Source organism: Tursiops truncatus, chromosome 2 (assembly GCF_011762595.2).
Source record: "Tursiops truncatus isolate mTurTru1 chromosome 2, mTurTru1.mat.Y, whole genome shotgun sequence".
Classification (NCBI taxonomy): domain Eukaryota; kingdom Metazoa; phylum Chordata; class Mammalia; order Artiodactyla; family Delphinidae; genus Tursiops; species Tursiops truncatus.
This window is the reverse complement of record NC_047035.1, coordinates 36,222,141-36,244,665: the sequence shown is the minus strand read 5'-3', so window position 1 is coordinate 36,244,665 and position 22,525 is coordinate 36,222,141. Positions and strand designations below refer to the sequence as shown.

The 22,525-nt window shown below is 34.6% G+C and overlaps 1 protein-coding gene and 1 pseudogene across 9 annotated transcripts in view; one reads left to right on the top strand and one right to left on the bottom strand.

Annotated features, from left to right (window-relative positions):
- The window catches only part of FUT8 (fucosyltransferase 8), a 318,277-nt gene that overhangs the window by 128,265 nt on the left and 167,487 nt on the right, over positions 1 to 22,525 (top strand). The window lies entirely within an intron of this gene.
- LOC101323522 (eukaryotic translation initiation factor 1A, X-chromosomal-like) lies at positions 2,610 to 3,035 on the bottom strand (annotated as a pseudogene).

The window sequence follows — 22,525 nt, the reverse complement described above, 5'->3', positions numbered from 1 at the left end:
TTTAATGTATGTAATGGTTGAAAAATATTTAGTAGTAATTTTAATTTTGTTTTGTAGATACTTTGAGGAATGTCTACATAATTAGATGGTGGAGAGCTGAGAAAATTCTTAGGTTTTTTATGTATATGAAAACTTAGTTTGGATGTAGTTATTAATAGATATTATATTGAACTGCATTTTATATCTGAAGATTTGTTTTTGCCCTCTCCTTTGATTAGTATGACTTCTAAGTTTCTTAATTAGGGGAGAGAACATATGGATTTTGGGAGTCCTGATTACATCTGGTCAATATTCTTAGGTTTTCAAAGTATAGTCATGCAGGTCATATTGTTACTTCATGACTGTTTTCTTAATTTCTTCCAATAACTTGTGTTTGTATCAGGAGAAATTAATGGACTCGTGAAAAATGTTCCATTTTACGCATAGATTGTTTGTAACAAACTCATTTTATTAAAAATGCTGTAGCAACTTTACTTTTTTTTAATCCTTTAGAGGGTCATGTTGACTCTAGTTATTGGAGTTCCAAATGATATGTGATTGAATATGAAAACTTGTCTCAGGGTCTGTTTATCTTTTTTAAATTATATTGTTAAATACTTGTTTAAATGATCATGTTAACCTTTAAAGGTTAACATTTGTTTTAACATTATTTAGGTATAAATGAAAGTATTATTCCTCTTCAAAATAAGAGTTTTTGTCAGGCCACAAAGTCCCTTGGACTGTGGTATGCTAAATTTGAAACAATTTTTTTCCCTAGATATTTAGCTATGTGCCATAGAAGGTAATTTTTTAGATAGTTTCTCTCTTTCTCTTTTATTTTTATTTTTTTTCTTTTTATTTCTGAAAAGTAAGATGCCTATTCCAGTTCAGTGAATGTGGTAATATCAAATCCAGGTAGAATGGTACATTTCATCTTGTCTTCATTTTTTAAGGTGAGCTAGTTTATAAAATCGAGAATAAATCATTTTGTTAGGTGTTGGCTCCCTTCTAGTATAAAAATATTAATCTTTTTAGCAGTAAGTCATTCTATTGTAAATACTTTAAAATGTTTAAAAGGAATTTATAAAAAAAGGAATTATAGAAAAACTTAAACGATGCCTAAATTAATACCATATACATGAATGATAGTTAGAATTTATAATTGGTATTTTGTTATAAAAGACATGTATTTGGATAAAAACATTGTGTACGTTAGTCTAAATGAAATGAATACCTTCTCATGATACTCATACTTTCCTTTATTGTACTCATTTATTTATTATTCAGCAATATTTATTAAGTGTCTGCTATATTATAGGCACTGTTCTAGATTCTGAGTGATACCAGTCAACAAAATAGAAATTATTGATCTCATGGAGCTTATACACTTGTAGAGAGAAAGAAACTAAACAAATATGTGTGTCAGATGGTGATAAATGTTCTAGAGAAAGGTGACTACATCAAGGAAGGTAATAGGGAATGTCAGAGTGGGGAGTGTACCATTTTTATATAGAATGGTCAGGGAAGGTTTCACTGAGAGGGTGACACTGAATTTGATGAGGGAAGGACTATGGTGGATATTTGGGCAAGTGTGTTTCAGACAAGAAGTTCAAAAGCCCTGTGTTGGGTACAGGCTCAGCATATTTAGAAACCTAAGAAATTAATTGTGTAATTATTTCTTTCACTTTTTTCTTTCCCAGTAGATTCTAAGGTCCACTAAAACAGTGGGGAAAGACCGTCTCTGTCTTGCTCATCATTGTATCCTTGGTACTCAGTATAGTGCCAAACACATGGTAGGCAGTGGGCCAGTGAATAACTATGGTTGAATTCATGAATGATGAGGGGAAATTTTGGAGGAATCTTTATTTTTTTTAAATTAAGTTCATACTACTAAGATATTTAGAGCTTCAAAGGTCTTCTTAGGTGGAAAACAAGAGAGCTCTTGAGGAAGAATGATTCTTCTAAAGGTCACTGTTCATTATGGTAGCATTCTTGTGATGGCAATGATTTTTCTCTCTTATTCTAGCTATTGATAGGGTATCCTTTGTTTAGATGGATGGTCTAGACATGGGAAGATACTTGCTGTGGAAGACCTCCTTGCAGTAGAATCTGGACTCAAATAACTGGGTTGAAATTCCTGTTTGATGCTTGCTCGCTGTGTGACCCTCCCCCTTTATTTCCTTTTAATTGCCCTGGTTTTCTTATCTGTAAGACAGATGCTGTTATTTCAATTACAGTATTCTCTTAAACATTTTCTCTTGCATATTGGGATTTTCTCATTAATCTTCTAATATACCACTCATGTAGACTATTCTTTTTTTTTTTTTTTAAGGAAATTACATTTAAGAAAATAGGACTTTGGAATCAGACATTCTTGGGTTCTATAAAAGTTTACTTCTTAAAGTTATCTGTTAACATGTGTCAGAGTTTTATCTAACTAATGAGAAAAAAATCAGGAAGACCAAAGAACTGCTACTAAGAGTATTTGAGCATCAGGAGTTCATGTATTCATTTAGGAAAGGGATGCCAATATAAAATTGCAAAGCTACATAGAAGTCTCATTAACTTTCTGAAGGAAAAGGAAGCCATTATCATCTTGGAAACTTGTAATGTAAAACAGTGAGTTCAATTTATATATCATCATGGTCTTTATCATCATCTCCAGTATCAGCAAACTGGATTGTTTCATCATCTCCAGCACCAAATATATCTTTTTCATTGATTTTAGCATGTTTTGGAAGCTTGCCATATACCTTCAGACTTATAGCTTTATCTGCATTGTATTTTGAAATTACATCAGCTTTGTTATCCTGATAGGCAGACCAACCAATAAGATATCTGAGGTATTTATTTAAACCATTTTCCTCATTTTTCCTTTGATATGGCATAGCCTCTTTACACATCAAAGCACATTGCTTCTACTCATTCATCTCCCAACGTTGTGATTACCTGAGCATACGCTTATTCATACGCTTTACACACCAACCGTTTTTGGATTCATTTTCTTTCTTACCCTTGTACCTGTTTTTACCTTCTTTACCTTTATTCTTGGGCATGGCAATGCTTCCCAGCATCTCCAATTCATTTCCTGTGGTGGCAGTGGCAGCTGCTCCTTTGAGTGGCACACAGGACAAAGTAGCACGTGGTAATATGGAACCACGTGTCTGGGAGAGTTTTGAGACTGAGCTTTTCTAAGACATACTTAGCAGCATCAAAATTCTTTTCTTGCCTCTTCCCTTTCTGTGTATGTTAATATTCTTAAGGTTTTCTGGGGACAGGTAAAGAGTAATCTTCACTCTTATGCTTTCTTAGCCTTATTACTAAGGTGGACCTCTCTGCTTGTGTCTTTACTGAATGTCCCAAGGATTCATTGAGGACTTTTTATCTTGTTTGTGAGAACATGGATGATTCCTGGCCCTGTGTAAGCTGGGAATTATTCACCTTTTATTATCTGGCAATTATTCTTTCCCAGAAGTTGTTTTTGCTCAACCTTAATTTGCATATGCAAATTGGTATTCAGGTAAAATTTAAGTGGAAATTCCCCTCCGCCCCCCCTTAAAAAAATTGGTCTTTTCATTGTTCTCTGACTTCAGGACTTCCCGCCCCCACCCCCGCCAAATAATTGCTGCTTTGGCCTTTCTGTGCTCTGACCTCACCTGTCTTTTCTTTTTTTTTCTGTTTTTTTGGAATTTGGGGGTCATGGCTGAGACTGGCATCATAAATATGAGATTCATTAGTATATGATGGTATTGAAAGCTGTGAGAGTGAATTCAACTTAGAGATGAATCTACGTAGAAAACACTCCAGAGTTCAGAGGTCAGGGAGTTGAAGGGAAATAAGCAAAGGTGATGAGAATGGGGAATCAGGTGGAGGAAAACTGGGAGAGAGTGGGCCATAGATGCCAATTAAAAAAAAAAGAGGGTAGATATGAAGGAGGAAGATATAAATCAGTTCAAATATTTCAGGTAATTAAGATGAGGACTGCAAATTTTTTTTTGGAATTTTATTTTTTATACAGCAGGTTCTTATTAGTTATTTATTTTATACATATTAGTGTCTATATGTCAATCCCAATCTCCCAGTTCATCTCACCACCACCACCACCACCCCCTCCCGCTTTCCCCCATTGGGGTCCATGTTTGTTCTCTACATCTGTGTCTCTATTTCTGTCTTGCAGACTGGTTCATCTGTACCATTTTTCTAGATTCCACATATATGCGTTAACATACGATATTTGTTTTTCTCTTTCTGACTTACTTCACTCTGTAAGACAGTCTCTAGATCCGTCCACATCTCTACAAATGACCGAAATTTGTTCCTTTTTATGGCTGAGTAATATTCCATTGTATATATGTGCCACATCTTCTTCATCCAGTCATCTGTTGGTGGGCATTTAGGTTGATTCCACGACCTGGCTATTGTAAATAGTGCTGCAGTGAATATTGGGTTGCATGTGTCCTTTTGAATTATGGTTTTCTCAGGGTATATGCCCAGTAGTAGGATTGTGGGGTCACATGGTAATTCTATTTTTAGTTTATTAAGGAACGTCTGTACTGTTCTTCATAGTGGCTGTATCAATTTACATTCCCACCAACAATGCAAGAGGATTCCCTTTTCTCCACACCCTCTCCAGCATTTATTGTTTGCAGATTTTCTGATGATGCCCATTCTAACCGGTGTGAGGTGATACCTCATTGTAGTTTTGGTTTGCATTTCTCTAATAATTAGTGATGTTGAACAGTTTTTCATGTGCTTCTTGGCCATCTGTATGTCTTCTTTGGGGAAATGTCTATTTAGGTCTTCTGCCCATTTTTTGATTGGGTTGTTTGTTTTTTTAATATTGAGCTTTATAAGCTGTTTGTATATTTTGGAGACTAGTCCTTAGTCCGTTGATTTGTTTATAAATATTTTCTCCCATTCTGAGGGTTGTCTTTTCATCTTGTTTATAGTTTCCTTTGCTGTGCAAAAGCTTTTAAGTTTCATTAGGTCCCATTTGTTTATTTTTGCTTTTATTTCCATTACTCTAGGAAGTGGGTCAAAAAGGATCTTGTTGTGGTTTATGTCAAAGAGTGTTCTTCCTATGTTTTCCTCTAAGAGTTTGATAGTTTCTGGCCTTACATTTAGGTGTTTAATCCATTTCGATTTATTTTTCTGTATGGTGTTAGGAAGTGTTCTAAGTTCATTCCTTTACATGTAGCTGTCCAGTTTCCCCAGCACCACTTATTGAGGAGACTGTTTTTTCTCCGTTGTATATCCTGGCCTCCTTTGTCATAGATTAGTTGACCATATGTGCGTGGGTTTATCGCTGGGCTTTCTATCCTGTCCATTGATCTATGTTTCTGTTTTTGTGCCAGTACCATATTGTCTTGATTACTGTAGCTTTGTAGGATAGTCTGAAGTCAGGGAGTCTGATTCCTCTAGCTCCATTTTTTTTTTTTTCCTCAAGATTGCTTTGGCTATTTGGGGTCGTTTGTGTCTCCATACAAATTTAAAGGTTTTTTTGTTCTCATTCTGCAAAAATGCCACTGGTGATTTGATAGGGATTGCCCTGAATCTGTAGATTGCTTTGGGTAGTACAGTCATTTTCACAATATTGATTCTTCCAATCCAAGAGCATGGTATATCTCTCCATCTGTTTGTGCCATCTTTGATTTCTTTCATCAGTGTCTTGTAGTTTTCTGAGTACAGGTCTTTTGTCTCCCTAGGTAGGTTTATTCCTAGGTATTATATTATTTTTGTTGCAGTGGTGAATGCGATTGTTTCCTTAGTTTCTCTTTCTGATCACTTGTTCTTAGGGTATAGGAATGCAAGAGATTTCTGTGCATTAATTTTGTATCCTGTAACTTCACCAAATTCACAAATGAGCTCTAGTAGTTTTCTGGTGGCATCTTTAGGATTCTCTATGTATAGTATCATGTCATCTGCAAACAGTGATAGTTTTACTCCTTCTCTTCCAATTTATATTCCTTTTATTTCTTTTTCTTCTCTGATTGCCATGGTTAGGACTTCAAAAATTATGTTGAATAATAGTGGTGAGAGTGGACATCCTTGTCTTGTTCCTGATCTTAGAGGAAATGCTTTCAGTTTTTCACCATTGAGAATGGTGTTTGCTGTGGGTTTGTCGTATATGGCCTTTATGATGTTGAGGTAGATTCCCTCTATGCCCACTTTCTGGAGATTTTTATCATAAATGGGTGTTGACTTTGTCAAAAGCTTTTTCTGCATCTATTGACATGATCATATGGTTTTTATTCATCATTTTGTTAATATGGTGTATCACATTGATTGTTTTGTGTAGATTGGGGAATCCTTGCATCCCTGAGATAAATCCCATTTGATCATTGCGGCGAGCCGTTTCTGACCGGCAGAATAACGAGCCGCCACACGCAAGATTCTTCTCGTATCACACTTTATTGGAGCACAGCTTGGTTGAAGAAAGATGGAAGGAAGACCCCGCAATCCTATAGCAGTCTGCTTATATAGGGATTAAGAACATGTGTCGCTCTGTGATTGGCTTTCGCCGATGGTGCGATTTGTGAGCCAGCATCGGATAGGTCGCTACTTTAAAACCTCATTAGTATACTTAGCGCAAGCGCAGTGGCCACAGGAAGGATGACTCAGCTTATTTCAGCTTCCTGCCGCGTAGCAGTTAGCTGACCGCGCCCTACAGATCATGGTGTATGATCCTTTTAATATGTTGTTGGATTGTATTTGCTAGTATTTTGTTGAGGATTTTTGCATCTATATTCATCAGTGATAGTGGTCTGTAATTTTCTTTTTTGTAGTATCTTTGTCTGATTTTGGTATCAGGGTGATGGTGGCTTCACAGAATGAGTTTGGGAGTGTTCCTTCCCTGCAATTTTTTGGTAGAGTTTGAGAAGGATGGGTGTTAGCTCTTCTCTAAATGTTAGATAGAATTCACTTGTGAAGCCATCTGGACTTTTGTTTGTTGGAAGATTTTTAATCACAGATTCAATTTCGTTACTTGTGATTGATCTATTCATATTTTCTGTTTTTTCCTGGTTCAGTCTTAGAAGGTTATACCTCTAAGAATTTGTCCATTTCTTCCAGATTGTCCATTTTATTGGCTGAGAGTTGCTTGTAGTAGTCTCTTACGATGCTTTGTATTTATTGTGGTGTCCATTGTAACTTCTCCTTTTTCATTTCTAATTTTATTGATTTGAGTCCTATCCCTCTTTTTCTTGATGAGTCTGGCTAAAGGTTTATCAATTTTCTTTATATTCTCAAAGAACCAGCTTTTAGTTTTATTGATATTTGCTATTGTTTTCTTTCTTTCTGTTTCATTTATTTCTGCTCTGATCTTTATGATTCTTTGCTTCTGCTAACTTTGGGTTTTCTTTGTTCTTCTTTCTGTAGTTCCTTTAGGTGTAAGGTTAGATTGTTTATTTGAGATTTTTCTTATTTCTTGAGGTAGGCTTGTATTGGTATAAACTTCCGTCTTAGAACTGCTTTTGCTGCATTGCATAGGTTTTGGATCGTCATGTTTTCATTGTCATTTGTTTCTATGTATTTTTTTATTTCCTTTTTGATTTCTTCAGTGATTTCTTGGTTATTTAGTAGCGCACTCTTTGGCCTCCATGTGTTCGTGTTTTTTACATTTTTTTCCCTGTAACTCATTTTTAATCTCATAGTGTTGTGGTCAGAAAAGATGCTTGATATGATTTCAATTTTCTTAAATTTACTGAGGCTTGATTTGTGACCCAAGATGTGACCTATCCTGGAGAATGTTCTGTACGCACTTGAGAAGAAAGTGTAATCTGCTGGTTTTGGATGGAATGTCCTATAAATACCAATTAAATCTCTCTGGTCTGTTGTGTCATTTAAAGCTTCTGTTTCCTTATTTATTTTCATTTTGGGTGATCTGTCCATTGGTGTAAGTGAGGTGTTAAAGTCCTCCACTATTATTGTGTTACTGTCGATTTCCTCTTTTACGGCTGTTAGCATTTACCTTATGTATTGAGGTACTCCTGTGTTGGGTGCATATGTATTTATAATTGTTATGTATTCCTCTTGAATTGATCCCCTGATCATTAGGTAGTGTGCTTCCTTGTCTCTTGTAACATTCTTTATTTTAAAGTCTATTTTATCTGATATGAGTTTTGCTACTCCAGCTTTCTTTTGATTTCCATTTGCATGGAATATCTTTTTCCATCCCCGTACTTGCAGTCTGTATGTGTCCCTAGGTCTGAAGTGGGTCTCTTGTATCAGCATATATATGAGTCTTGTTTTTGTATCCATTCAGCAAGCCTGTGTCTCTTGGTTGGAGCATTTAATCCGTTCATATTTAAGGTAATTATCGATATGTATGTTCCTATGACCATTTTCTTAATTGTTTTGGGTTTGGTTTTGTAGGTCCTTTTCTTTTGTGTTTCCTGTTTAGAGAATTTCCTTTAGCATTTGTTGTAAAGCTGGTTTGGTGGTGCTGAATTCTCTTAGCTTTTGCTTGTCTGTAAAGCTTTTGATTTCTCCATTGAATCTGAATGAAATCCTTGCCAGGTAGATTAATCTTGGTTGTAGATTCTTCCCTTTCATCACTTTAAATATATTGAGTACTCCCTTCTGGCTTGTAGCGTTTCTGCTGAGAAATCAGCTGTTAACCTTATGGGAGTTCCCTTGTATGTTATTTGTCATATTTCCCTTGTTGCTTTTAATAATTTTTCTTTGTCTTTAATTTTTGTCCATTTGATTACTATGTGTCTCGGCATGTTTCTCCTTGGGGTTATCCTGCCTGGGACTCTCTGCGCTTCCCGGACTTGGTTGGTTATTTCCTTTCCCATGTTAGGGAAGTTTTCAACCATAATCTCTTCGTATATTTTCTTGGGTCCTTACCCTCTCCCTTTTCCTTTTGGGACCCCTATAATGCAAATGTTGGTGTATTTAATGTTGTCCCAGAGGTCTCTTAGACTGTCTTCATTTCATTCTTTTTTCTTTATTCTGTTCTGCAGCAGTGAATTCCACCCATTCTGTCTTCCAGGTCACTTATCTGTTCTTCTGCCTCAGTTATTCTGCTGTTGATTCCTTCTAGTGTAGTTTTCATTTCATTTATTGTATTGTTCATCTCTGTTTGTTTGTTCTTTAATTCTTCTATGTCTTTGTTAAACATTTCTTGCATCTTCTCGATCTTTGCCTCCATTCTTTTTCCAAGGTCCTGGATCATCTTCACTATCATTATTCTGAATTCTTTTTCTGGAAGTTGCCTATCTCCATTTCATTTAGTTGTTTTTCTGGGGTCTTGTCTTGTTCGTTCATAGTCCTCTGCCTTTTCATTTTGTCTGTCTTCCTGTGAATGTGTTATGTTCCACAGGCTGCAGGATTGTAGTTCTTCTTGCTTCTGCTGTCTGTCCTCTGGTGGATGAGTCTATCTAAAGAGGCTTATCCTCACCTGTCTTTTCAACTCAGCAATGTACTGACTTCTGTTTGGGTTTCTGCTCCAGCATCCTGCAGTCCCAAAAGTCCTTTCAGAAAGACATGCTAGGTAATTATAGGGCTCACCTTTTTTGTTTCCCTTTTTTTTGAAATCACTTTTGAGCTACCTGTTGTCCAATGTCATATATGTAGTTTGTCCAGTTTTCTAGTTGCTTACATATCAAAATTAATTCTGGATTATATTACTCCCTGATGGGTGAAAGTAGAGATCTCTTAACACTTTTAAATTGAAGAATGATATTCTTAGCAAGTGATACATCCTGCACATCCTGTAAATAAAACCTACTTTGGCTGCTTTTCGTCTAATACTAGTTACTAGTCAACTGATGCATTAAATTAAAGTTAGTATAACCCTAACTAATAGGCTGATTCTTTTGGGTACTTTTATGCCTCTCTGAAGAGCACTGTTTTTTTTATGGTACTTTTTTTCGATTAAACATGATTCAATATAGCTATAAAACAAAAACAGAAACCTTAACATAAGTCTTACTTAGTATAGAAACTTTTTGCTAATAAAAAACAAATCTGTTTTATATTCCATCTATTGAGATACAGTGAAATAGTATAAATTTAGTACTGCTCATTATTTCTTTAAAATTCTTCCAATTAGTTTAAAAGCATTGGTAATTGGAAGTAGAATGTAGATATAAACTGGTGTGAAGTTGAGAATGTCTCATTAAGTTTGGAATTTAAAAAAAGGATGTATTTGGTGAAGAACGATACAGTGAGCCTAAAGTGTTTTTTTTTTTTTTTTTAAAGGATCTGAGGTGCTCATGAAAGAGTTAAAGACGTATGCGTATGGTTGTTTCAGTTGGCAACATGAGCTTCATCCTTCATCATTAGTGTTTACAGTGTTTCAGTTACTATACTAGGTACAAGGTGCCCTATCTGGTAGTCATTTTTTTTTTCTATGGTGTTCTTAGTTGAGAGACTTGAAATTCTTAGGGGAATGTTTGAAAATGAGTCAGTAGTAGCATTGTGATTTGAATGTTGTGTGCTCAGGCTTAAAGAAGGCATTTTTGTCTCTAGCATCAGAATTGCCTGTAAGTAAATCTTAAGAAAAAATTCTGAAGAAATTTATAGCCATGATTTACATATCTCTCAAGGGATAAGGGTCAGGGTTATAATTATAGTTGAGAGAACTATAAATGCACTAACTCTAACAGATGGTACCAAAATGTCTGAATTTTTGTTACTTTTATTATTTCTTAAAAACTGTTTAATGATACCTGTAAAAATTACTGCTTCTAGATACAGCTATTAGGTTTGGTACAGCAAAAGATTGTTTAACTCTTTAATTTTTTTGATAGCAGATACAAAATGCAGATACCTAATTATTCAAAATCTTTTAGATACTAACGACTGTTCACTTGTGAGAAAATTTAAACTGATATATGACAGCCACTAGATCCATTTGTCAAACCTGCTTTTGGTTTTGGTCTGTTCTTGCTGAAAGAGATGTGTCTACCCATAGTGTTACCTAGGTGACATGGATGCACTGCATTTCATCTTTCTAAATTGTTTACCATTGAAATTCATGGATTAGGTTTGTTATTTTGGTTGCGTGTTCCCTTGTTACTTTGCTACTAAAGAGTCATAATCCCTCAATAATAATGGTTTTGGTCAGCCAAGCCATATTGCTTTGATTCATTTGAAGTCGAGAACAGGACTCCATAACGAAATAGATCTGGCTATGAATCTTGGCTCCTTCTGGCTTTGTGACCTTAGGTGAATTACTTAACCTCTGCTGGTATATTTGATATTAGTATAGTTTACTAGTTAAATGAGTGAACACTGGAGCCAGTTTGTGAGGATTTGAATCCTGGTTGTGCTACTTAATAAGCTGTGTAACTTTGGGCAGGTCACTAACTTTTCTGCTTCCTCTTTCTCATCTGCAAATTAGAGATAATTATAGTATCTATCTGTATAACACTTGGAGTGTTTTATACCTACCTGGCATGTAGTGAGCACTCATACATGTTTGCTAGTATTATCTTCTATAAAATGAGGACAGAAATAACATAATAAAGATGTTATGAGGCCTGAATGAATAAATAAATAAAACACTTTGCACAGAGACTTAGTAAATGTTCAGTAAATGATGGTACTCTAAGGGGATTAATATTATGATGATGCAGCAGATGTGCCTGTGAAGTAAGCATAGATTCAGGATTTGTAACTGAAGAGACCATACTGGAGCTTCGTTGCTAATTGGTGAGGACAACACAGTGTGTTCCAACATTCTGTTAGGTCACTTATACAGAACAAATCATCTTTTATATCCTAGCTGGTGCACAAGATGTGGTAGATGAAAAATTCTATCCAATAAGACTTCAGAATTGCAATCTTGGTGTACCTACTGTAATACAGTTTGGGATTGGCCACACTCCACAGCTGGCCAAGGAAGTAAAAGCATTTATTGGGAAAATCTTTTACATCAGCCATATTAAAGATACAATATAAAACTTTTCTCAATATGAAGGGTTATTTAGAAGTTTTGAAAAACGGATAGCGAGTCATGATGCAGGCTCCTATGATTCTACCCAACTCTAAAATCTGTTTTCCCCTTCTGTAGTAATAGAATCCTGATCTTTTTTTAGCTTAGGCACATTGATGCCTGGAAGAAAAGACTATATTTCCCAGCTATGTGACTAAGTTCTGGCAAAAGAAATAGAAGTAGAAGCATTATGTGTGTTCTTGCACTGATTCAGCTGTAAGAGACCCCATTTTGCTGTTCAGTTTCTTTTCTTCTTTTTGACCTGTATTGAAGACATGGAAACTGGAACTTTAGCAAACATTTTGGGCCATGAGGTGATCTTGATGATGGAAGTTAGGTACCTAGAGTGGTGGAAAAGTTAGAAGCTTTGGCCCCTGAGGATACTTGCAACCACTGTCTCCTATATCACCTATCTGTAGACAACTTTTACAAAAGGAAAAAATAAACCTCAATCTTGTTTAGGCCAAGTTACTGCTGTGTTTGGGTATTCTGTAATGTGTAGAATATATTCCTGAGGGGAAGGAGCATAAATAATAAAGCACCACTGAGATTTAATGGCTGTTGTACAACGTGGGGTGTGTGGGGGAACTTAAGATAAATGAGAATTGAAGGGGAGTAGCATAAATGACTCAGGGATTGAGAAGATTGTGGATCTACTTTGATTATACTGGTGAAATTTTATTAGATTAATGGGAAACATGAAGCTATTTTATGGGAAAAATATTTTAACAATACAGTAACATTTGTACAGTTAGTTTTTAAATTACATTTTGTTGGATATTGGGGGTGGTTAGAGGAGCTGGCAAAATTGATGGCGGAGCATAAATCATTTTTGTCATTAGAATATTAACAATTCTTCATAGGTTGCTATTGTTAGGTTGTTATGCTATTGTTAAATGAAGTACTCATAACTTTGTAGTTTTTTTCTGGTAAATATATTCTTATTAATGCTACTTCAGGTGTCTCCTCTAAAAATTTTGGATTGGCAAATATGGAAAAAAATTTAGAAGACATTGGATTAGCTATTTTCTGTAGAAGAGGTTGAGAAGAGATTATTTTGAAGCCTATACAGCAAATGGTTGAGATTATTTCACTCTTTTACATAAAGCTTATTCTAAAAAGTTGATTATGTATTGATACCTGGGCCCTCACTTTTAAATGGTTTGTGTGACACCAGAATAATTGACTTGACATATTTAATTCAGTAGCTTTGGATAGACAAAGGTTTAGATGCCTGAGCTGAGAATGTTACAGTCTCTTTAATCATGTTGCCTAATTTATGATTTGGTTTTATTTGGGTAGTGTGGAATTATAGGCCTAGAAAGACTTCAGGAGGTCATATATTTTATTGTAGTTTATCAAATGTGTTTCCTATATAGTTTTGATCTTTGTTTTTCCTTGTGGATCTATTCATTCCTTTCCATATATCTCTTATCATTTAAATTTTGTTTATTTAAAGGTTAGTAACAATTAAGTACTGTACATACTTTACTCGTCATTTTTTATCATCTTATTTCCTTTTCTTCTTTGTTTTATAGATTTTCCTGGACAGTACACGTAACTTGAGTGGTGTGGAAATACCGCATACTCTCAAATCTCTAGCTATCCATTCTATGTGATAGAATATCTTCTTCAAGAATAAATTCCTTTTGGTGATGGCAGTATAATATTCCATTATAATATTATTAGTTTTTCAGTCTTTAATATAAATCTTTGCTAATTTGGAGTATCTGATGTGTCTAATTTGATGTGTTTTAACGTATCTTTACTTAGTAATGAACTTGAATATCCATCTGTCTATATTTTAATCATTTGTATCAACCGCATAATAAAGTCTTCGGCACGAGGGCTTAACTTACTTGGTTTTGAATTCTGTGTCTTCTAGTTACTAATTATGTGACCTTGAATATGTTTTTGTGATTGATTGGCAGCATAGTGTCATGAAAGGGCATTAAATTTATAGACAAAAGACGTCTACTCTGACCTTAGCTTATACTAGCTTTGTAAATGCTTTGAGCAAATTACTTAATTGGTGTGAGCTACAGTTCCTCATCTGTAAAGGGGTGGCAAATCATAATTATAGTTTTTTTTGAGGAATAAATTGAAATCATAAATTATATAGCACTACCCAGATATAAAACAATAAAATACTTTGTCTTCACTTTTTAAAAAATACAGGAATATTTTATTGTTATGAGATTTTTTTTTTTCCCTTGGACTTTTTATCTCATAACTGGAAGTTTGTATTTTTTGACCACTTTCACTCAGTTTACTTACCTCCCACACTCCCAGCCTCTAGCAATCACCAATCTGTTCTCTGTATCTGTGATTTTGGGTTTTTTTTAGATTCCACATATAAGTGAGATAATACAGTATTTGTCTTTTTCTGTCTCTTTTATTTTACTCACCATAATGCTGTCAACCTTCATCCATATTGTTGCAAGTGGCAGGATTTTCTTTTTTTATGTGGCATACTATTCCATTATATATATTATATCCCATTTTCTTTATCCATTCTCCCTTGATAGACACATAAATTGTTTCCATATCTTGGCTGTTGTTCTAGTGAACAATATAATGTTCCAGTGAACATGGAGCTGCAGATATCTTTTTGAAATACTGATTTTGTTCCTTTGGATAAATACCCAGAAGTGGCATTGCTGATCATATGGTAGTTCTGTTTTTAACTTTTTGAGGAACTGCCATACTGTTTTCCATAGTGGCTGCACCAATTTGCACTCCCGCTAACAATACGCAAGGGTTACCTTTTCTCCACATCCTTATGAGCACTTGTTATTTCTTGTCTTTTTGATAAAAATATGTGTGAGGTGGTATCTCATTGTGGTTTTGATTTGCATTTTGCTGATGATTAGTGGTGTTGAGCACCTCTTCATGTACCTGTTGGCCGTTTGTATGTTGTCTTTGGAGAGATGTCTATTTAGATCCTCTGTCCGTTTTTAAAATGGATTGTTTATTTTTTCTGTTGAGTTGTATGAGTTCTCAATATATTTTAGATCTTAATCCCTTATCAGATATATGGCTTCCAAATATTTTATAGGTTGTTGCCTTTTCATTTTGTTTATGGTTTCCTTTGCTATGTAGAAGCTTTTTAGTTTGATGTAGTCCCACTTGTTTATTTTTGCTTCTGTTCCCTTTTTTGCTTTTGATGTCAAATTAAAAAAATCACTGCCAAGACTGATGTCAAGAAGGCGTTAAAATTTTATGGTGCAAAGTCAATGGAATTAAGGAAAGGCTAACCATAACTCCTTTATTTACTGATAATTAATCATAGCTTTTATTTATCAATCCCATACTACATGCTAGTCACCATGACTAGCACTTTCCATACATATCTCAGTTCAAGACTACTTTAAATATTCATTTAAACTAGCAAAAGTAAATAAATTAAAGAGACAGAGTTAATAGCCTAACTCAACCAAAATATAATAATAATAGCTATAATAATTGTAGTTATTATGTTTTAACTCTAACTGGTCCATAATGAATGTTATTACCTAATTTACAGAGAGGTTGAATAATTTGGCCACTGTCACACAGCTAGAAAGTGGAGGAAATGGGCAAACACTGTTCTAGTTGACTCTAAAACTCACTCTCTATTAAGCCTCCGATGATTACATTGCTAAATGTTATTGAGTGCATCTCTGTATAGGTGTTTTACTAGTTTCTTTAAGTATTGCATTAAAAATACATAACTTGTTACAATCTACTGGTGTATTGATGTTTTACCAATTTGAGTGAAGTGTAGAAAGTTTACCTCTAAAGTTCCATTACTCTCTCTCACATGATGGTCTTAAATATTTCCTCCACATATATTTAGAACTACAACAGTTGTATACTTTTTTGCTTCACCTGTCAAACATAATGTAGAAAACTCAAGAACAGAAGGTTGAGTATATTATATTTACCCATGTTTTTGCTATTTCCTATGCTCTTTCTTCCTTCTTGGATTTAAGAAGCAAAAAGAAAACTCAGAGAACTTACTGCCTGCCGTGTTGTTCCATTAGTCCCTAGATCCCTAGCAGGTCTGCCTTTGCTTTCCACCTTACACAGTCATCTTGTTTCACCTCTCTGATTACTTCATTGTTCAGTGGCCGACTCTTAAGGAGAAATATCCCAAATCTGTCTACCTCAGGCGAATTGTTTGACGAATGACAGCTTACTTCTTTAGAATTTTGCAGTCAACAATATTTACTATAAATGGGGAACAAAAAACTACATGTTTATTGTAAAAGCTTTTGAGAATCCTGAGAATTATTGGTGGTCAAGAGTAAAGAAATGTGTAAGTAACCCAGTGAGGAAACTGAGGTTGCTTTTATAAAACAAACATTAATAAACCATTAAGTGTTAAAAAAAAAAAAAAGTGGCCAGGGTTTTTTAGCTGTTCATAGTGGGAGGGATGGGGAGAAGTACATCTTTTCCATCTTGGTCTGGAACTGAAAGTTGCTTCACTGTACTTTAAATTTAAAAATATTAGGTCAGCTGGAGTTGTTTTATCTAGTTTTCCTAATAGTATGCTATTTAGAAGGAAAAGCTTGAGGCCCTTAAATCTCTGGATTGAGTTAGACTCGACATATCCTAGTGATATAGTTGCTTATCCTTGGGTTAAAAAGTACGTGTGAAGGACATTTTCTAGCTTCCCTTGCAATTCTTGAAGTGAGCAGGTTCTTAATAACAATGAAAAAAAAAGGTATCATTGATTTTGGTTCTGCCACTTACTGACTTTATGACTTTATTTAATCTCAATGTGCCTTAATTTCCTCCACTGTAAAATGGGGATAATAGTACTTATAAGATTGTTGAAAAGATTAAATAGTATTATAATTGTGAAGTAAAGAGAAAAGTACCTTGCATTCAGGAAGCACTATATAAATGTAGCTGTTTTCATCATTATACTTAGAATGATAGGCCCATATGATAGGAATTATTACAGTCATTTCAAGGAGAGAAAATTCAGGCTCAGAGAAAGTAAGATGCCTTGCCCGATTCTTTTCTGGCCCGATTCTATTTAAGTATTATTAGGAAATACACCCAGAGCTGTCTGACCTTACAGCATATACTTTTCCAAGGTATGATGCTATGCATCAACATCATCAAATCCCTCTGCATCCTGCATTTTCACCTAACATTATATTATGTGTATTTGTCTTCATACTTTACATTTTAAACCGAGCTATAACATCTCACCAGTGATTGCACCATAATTTATCTAAACTTCTCTTATTTTAGGATATTTAAATTGTCTCTATGCCGCCCATCTGGTTCATGTATTAATGAATTGAATGCTAGCCAATAATATCGGTATACTATTCTTTATACATGCAGTAGTAAAGATTAGCCTTTAAAGGGCATCATGCCTCTTATATGAAATGCGTTGGTTTTTTTTTTTTTTTTTTGTGGTACGTGGGCCTCTCACTGTTGTGGCCTCTCCTGTTGAGGAGTACAGGCTCCGGACACGCAGGCTCAGCGGCCATGGCTCACGGGCCCAGCCGCTCCGCGGCATGTGGGATCTTCCCGGACCGGGGCACGAACCCGCGTCCCCTGCATCGGCAGGCGGACTCTCAACCACTGCGCCACCAGGGAAGCCCTGAAATGTGTTTTTAAAAAATGTATATCCCACTAAAATTTTCAGTAGCATAATATGTTTATTATACTTTTGAATCTCTGTTGTTCTGTAGAACCTCTTTTAAATCTCTTTGAATCTGAATTTTTAAATCTCTATTGTTATTTAGAAAGAGTTCTCTAGAAAGATTGTGCATCTTTAGTCATTATTTGTTGTATGAGACTTGTAATTTTTGCTATACATCTGTGGGCCCTTATTAACTATTAAATGTAGTATTGGAGGACTCTGCAGGTTATCAAGAGTTGGCTTGAGTGTCTTTGTTTTGAAATTATATTTGGATATATTTCTTTCTGAGCATCTACTTTTGACATTTTCTGCATGTAAATATAAATGAATAAACATGAAAATGACTTTGAATCTTAGTTCTAATTCTTCGAAAACTTTATTTTTATTTTGCCTAGGATTTTGACTATAGATATTAAATAAATATATGCACATTGTGTAATATTCATGCATTCACTTTTTTCTACAAATATTAATACAAAGCTTGTTCTATTTTAGGCACTGTGCTCTAAATCCCTGCTCTATTGGTACATATCTTTTATTATAGGAAATAAATAAGCCAATAAGTATTGTGATAGAGAATAATGGGGGGTGGTGAGTGCTTTTTTTTTTTTTTTTTAAAGACAAGATATTGTAGCATTCTTGTAGGGTTTTGTAGTCATTCATTCTTGCTTTCAGGGTACCGATGTTATTTTGGCGCCTACCCTTAGGGATAAATCCTGATTAGTCTAAGCCATAATAGTAATCCCATTTCACTTACCAGTGATTGATTTTGCAAAGGATGAGGTGACTCACTCTTGTTAATAGGATATGCAAATTTGAGGGAGACTTCTTTCAGTAGTTTCCTTTAAAATGAGACTGACTAGAAGAAATTACCAATTGTTCTTTTACACATAATTACTTGTGGCTGGAATTGAGGCAGCTAACTTGTTACCGTGAAGAGAGCTAGGACGAGGACAGAGTCTGTCATGCCAAGCAGGTAGAATAGAAAGATGAAAAGAGTTTTTTGACTATTTCATGGAGCAATTGAATTAATTAACTTTTTGTCAATTGAGAAATTTATTTCCTTATTTTTAAAGCCATTTTGAGTTGGATTTTCTCTTATGTGTGTCCTAGCATGTCATAATTGATACATATTGTCATGGACTGTCCCTGAAAAGAGGTGACATTTAAGTAGAGGTTTGAATTATAAGAATAAGCCAAAGGGATTTCAGCTCAGGTAGAAGGAACAGCAAGAATGAAGGCCCCATGATAGGTTAAGAACTTGACGTATTCTAAAAACTGGCAGAAGGCTGGTATACCTAGTTTCTGATGGCAAGGGAAAGATAATAGTAACAATGTTTATAAATTGTGTTACAGTTTCTAAACCACTTTTACTTATATTATTTAATGTGATCTTCACAATTAAGTGAAGTGACCATTTTGTAGTTTGGTAAACTGCCCGTATATTTATAGCCAGTGATTGATTTGAAATGGTTGCTCTTTCTACTATATGATGTTGCCAATCGAGTGTATATTATGTATATACTTCATAACCAGATGAAATGGTAAAATATACATTTTATTTGAATTTGTTAGTGTTCCCACTTTTCAGCGGTATTGATTTATTTAAGGTGGAAGGTACAGATGCAAAGGCCAGATTTCTGGATCCATTTGAATAGTATAAATTAATTGCATCAGTAAACACAACCTGGTGTGTTATCTTGAGTTAAGGTGAATGAGATGCTCCTGATAGAAACCTCATAAATGTGGTTATGTGTTTGTACTTCATAACTAGGAAGATTAATTTCTAAGATATTGGCTGGTCTCAGTGAATTAATATTTTGTGCTCATGTAGTCAGGATACCTGGCATTTTAAGTTCATATGTGTATATACTGTGACCTTACTGATAAGCATACAGTGAGAGTATGATAGATGACTCTGTAAGTAATGAATGAAAATTGAATTTTATAATCTTGGTAGGGGCTTTATAAAAATTTCCTTTTCTTTCCTCTCCTGCCCTTCCCTCTTTTTCCCTTCCATGCTTTTCCCTTCCCTCACTTTCTCTCTTTCCTTCCTCCCCTGCCTTACTCCCTTCATTCCACACATCAGTTTAGTTATTTCACCAATTGCGTTTATACAAATAAGTTGATTTCAACTAGCATGAAAGGACCATCTTAATTTATGATACTGTTTTTACTTGCTTTTTCCTACTTCTTTCTTAAATTAATAAACACAATTTTATTACTGCCCTTTTCCCATATATGGAGGCTGGACAGTAAGAAAGATTTTAAATAAGTTCTTCAACAGTACTTAATTTGAAAATGAACTGAGATCAGTTGAGAAGATATTTAAATATATAGTCTTGGACCTATATTAATTTAGAATTGACTTGAATTATATATGCATAGGGCTCTTTAAATATTTGTACTTTGTAATTGATAAATAGCTTTTCTCTAAAAATTTCATTTATATTTCTCTTTATCAACCTGATGCCTTTAAAATATAACAGTCATGCTTAACCTTTGCTACATTATAGTAGTCATTCATTAAATTTGCTGAATAACTTATTTTATTTTTCTGTTGAAATTTTCAGTTTATTCTGTTACATTGAATTACCTTAAGAAGCACTCTGTAACAATGATTTGCTTTTTATTCTTTCCAGTTGTTAAAAAATTCTTCTAAAGATGATAACTCTAAACTATAGTAGATATTTATTACAATCTAAGGAATCATTATTATTTGAATATTTATGATGCTTTCTTTCACTTTGAGAAAAAGATAGGCTACGAAGAAGATTCAGAACAGTTTCAGTATAGTTTGTTAATTATATTACTAGTTATTTTAGTTGATTCTCACTTTGAAATGTGTAAAAGATAAAATTTTCACATTAACATTTGGATTGAAGTTGATCATATGTGTAGAATAATTACTTCTGATTTTTTCATTAAAAGTAGGAATGTACAATGATGATTTTGCTGAAGAAAATCTGTCTCATTGAAACTCAAAATGCAAGCACATAATTTAGCCATTTAATGAATTGGCATCCTTCAATTATTGACATTTTCAATTATATTCACAAAATGGAGATAGTTTAAATTTTCTGTTATGATTTTTCACCTTTATTGAAGCATAACTTACATCAATAAAATGTACATATATTAAGTGTACACTTAGATGATTTTTCTTAAATCTATACCTTCTTATAACTGTCATTCCCCTTTTTAATCAGTTGTCTGCTTGTTCCCTGGCAATCAGTGGTCTGATTTTAGTCACTATATGTTAGTTTCTCTGTTCTAGAGCTTCATATAAATGTGTATTCTTTTTTTGTCCCTGACATCTTTTGCCAGGCATGTTTTAGAGATTCACCCATGTTGTGTAAATCAGTAGTTTGTTCCTGTTTCGTACTGAATAATATTCCATTTATATGAATGTGTTACGTTTATTTATCCATTTAGCTGTTGGTTAGACACTTGGAGTTTTTCAAATTTTTGATTCATTAATAAAGTGGCTGTTGTGTCTTCTATAAATATTTGGTGGAATTCACACATAAAGCCAGGTGGGCCTAGAGTTTTCTTTGTGGGAAGGTTTATTAATACACATTCATCATCTTTAATAGATACAAGGCTCTGTGGCTATTCAGGTTATTTATTCCTTCTTGATTGAGCATTGGCAGTTTATTTTAAGAAATTTATCCATTTCAGGTCTGGTTTCATATTTATTGACCCAATGTTGTTCATTGTATTTCCTTATTATCCTTTTGTAGCATCTGTAGTGATGCTTCCTCTTTCATTCCTTATATTGGCAGCTTATGTCTTCTTTTTTTCCCGTTGATTAGTTCATCTAGAATATTATCAATTTTATTGATCTTTCCAAGGAATTTGTTTTTAGTTTCATTGATTTTTTTTCCCTCTATTGTTTATCTGTTTTATATTTCATTGATAGAATTTACGATGTGAAGCTTTTACCTATTTCACCAAACTTTCAAATACTTTCACACTTCTTGAAGTATAACGTAGGGACTTTAAAACCATTTTCTTGGGACTTCCCTGGTGGTGCAGTGGTTAAGAATCTGCCTGCCAATGCAGGGGACATGGGTTCGATCCCTGGTCTGGGGAGATCCCACATGCCGCAGATTAACTAGGCCTGTGCGCCACAACTACTGAGTTTGTGCTCTAGAGCCTGCGAGCCACAACTACTGAGCCTGTGTGCCACAACTACTGAAGCCCATGCACCTAGAGCCCGTACTCCACAACAAGAGAAGCCACCGCAATGAGAAGCCTGCACGCTACAGCTAGAGAAAGCACACGTGCAGCAATGAAGACCCAATGCAGCCAAAAATAAAGAAATCAATTTTTAAAATTTTTTTAAAAATTAAAAACCATATCCTTTTTTCTGCCTGTCATACATCTTATGACATTGTTACAAACCCTATAGTATTTGTTATTTTAGTTTTAAAGAATCAAATGTATTTTGTTTTTCAAATCAAATTTATTTTAAAAGAAATTAAAAATGAGAAAAAGTTTCACTTATACCTGCTCATAAATTTGTTCATTGTTTACATTCAAGTTTCCATCCACAATGATTTTCTTTAAGCCTGAAAAGCATCCCTTTAAATATGTCTTGTAGAATGTATCTGTTGGCAACAAGTTTTTTTCAGCATTTGTTTTCTGAAAATGTATTTATTTTGCCTTTATCTTTTAAAAGCTTTTTATTTTGGAATAATTTTAGAATTACAGAAACTTTGCAAAGAAAGTACAGAGAGTTTTCATATACTTTTTGCCCAGGTTCTCCTAATGTTAACATCTTACATAGCCTGGTACATTTGTCAAAAGTAATAAATTAGGGCTTCCCTGGTGGCGCAGTGGTTGAGAGTCCGCCTGCCGATGCAGGGGACACGGGTTCATGCCCGGTCCGGGAGGATCCCACATGCTGCGTAGCGGCTGGGCCCGTGAGCCATGGCCGCTGAGCCTGTGCC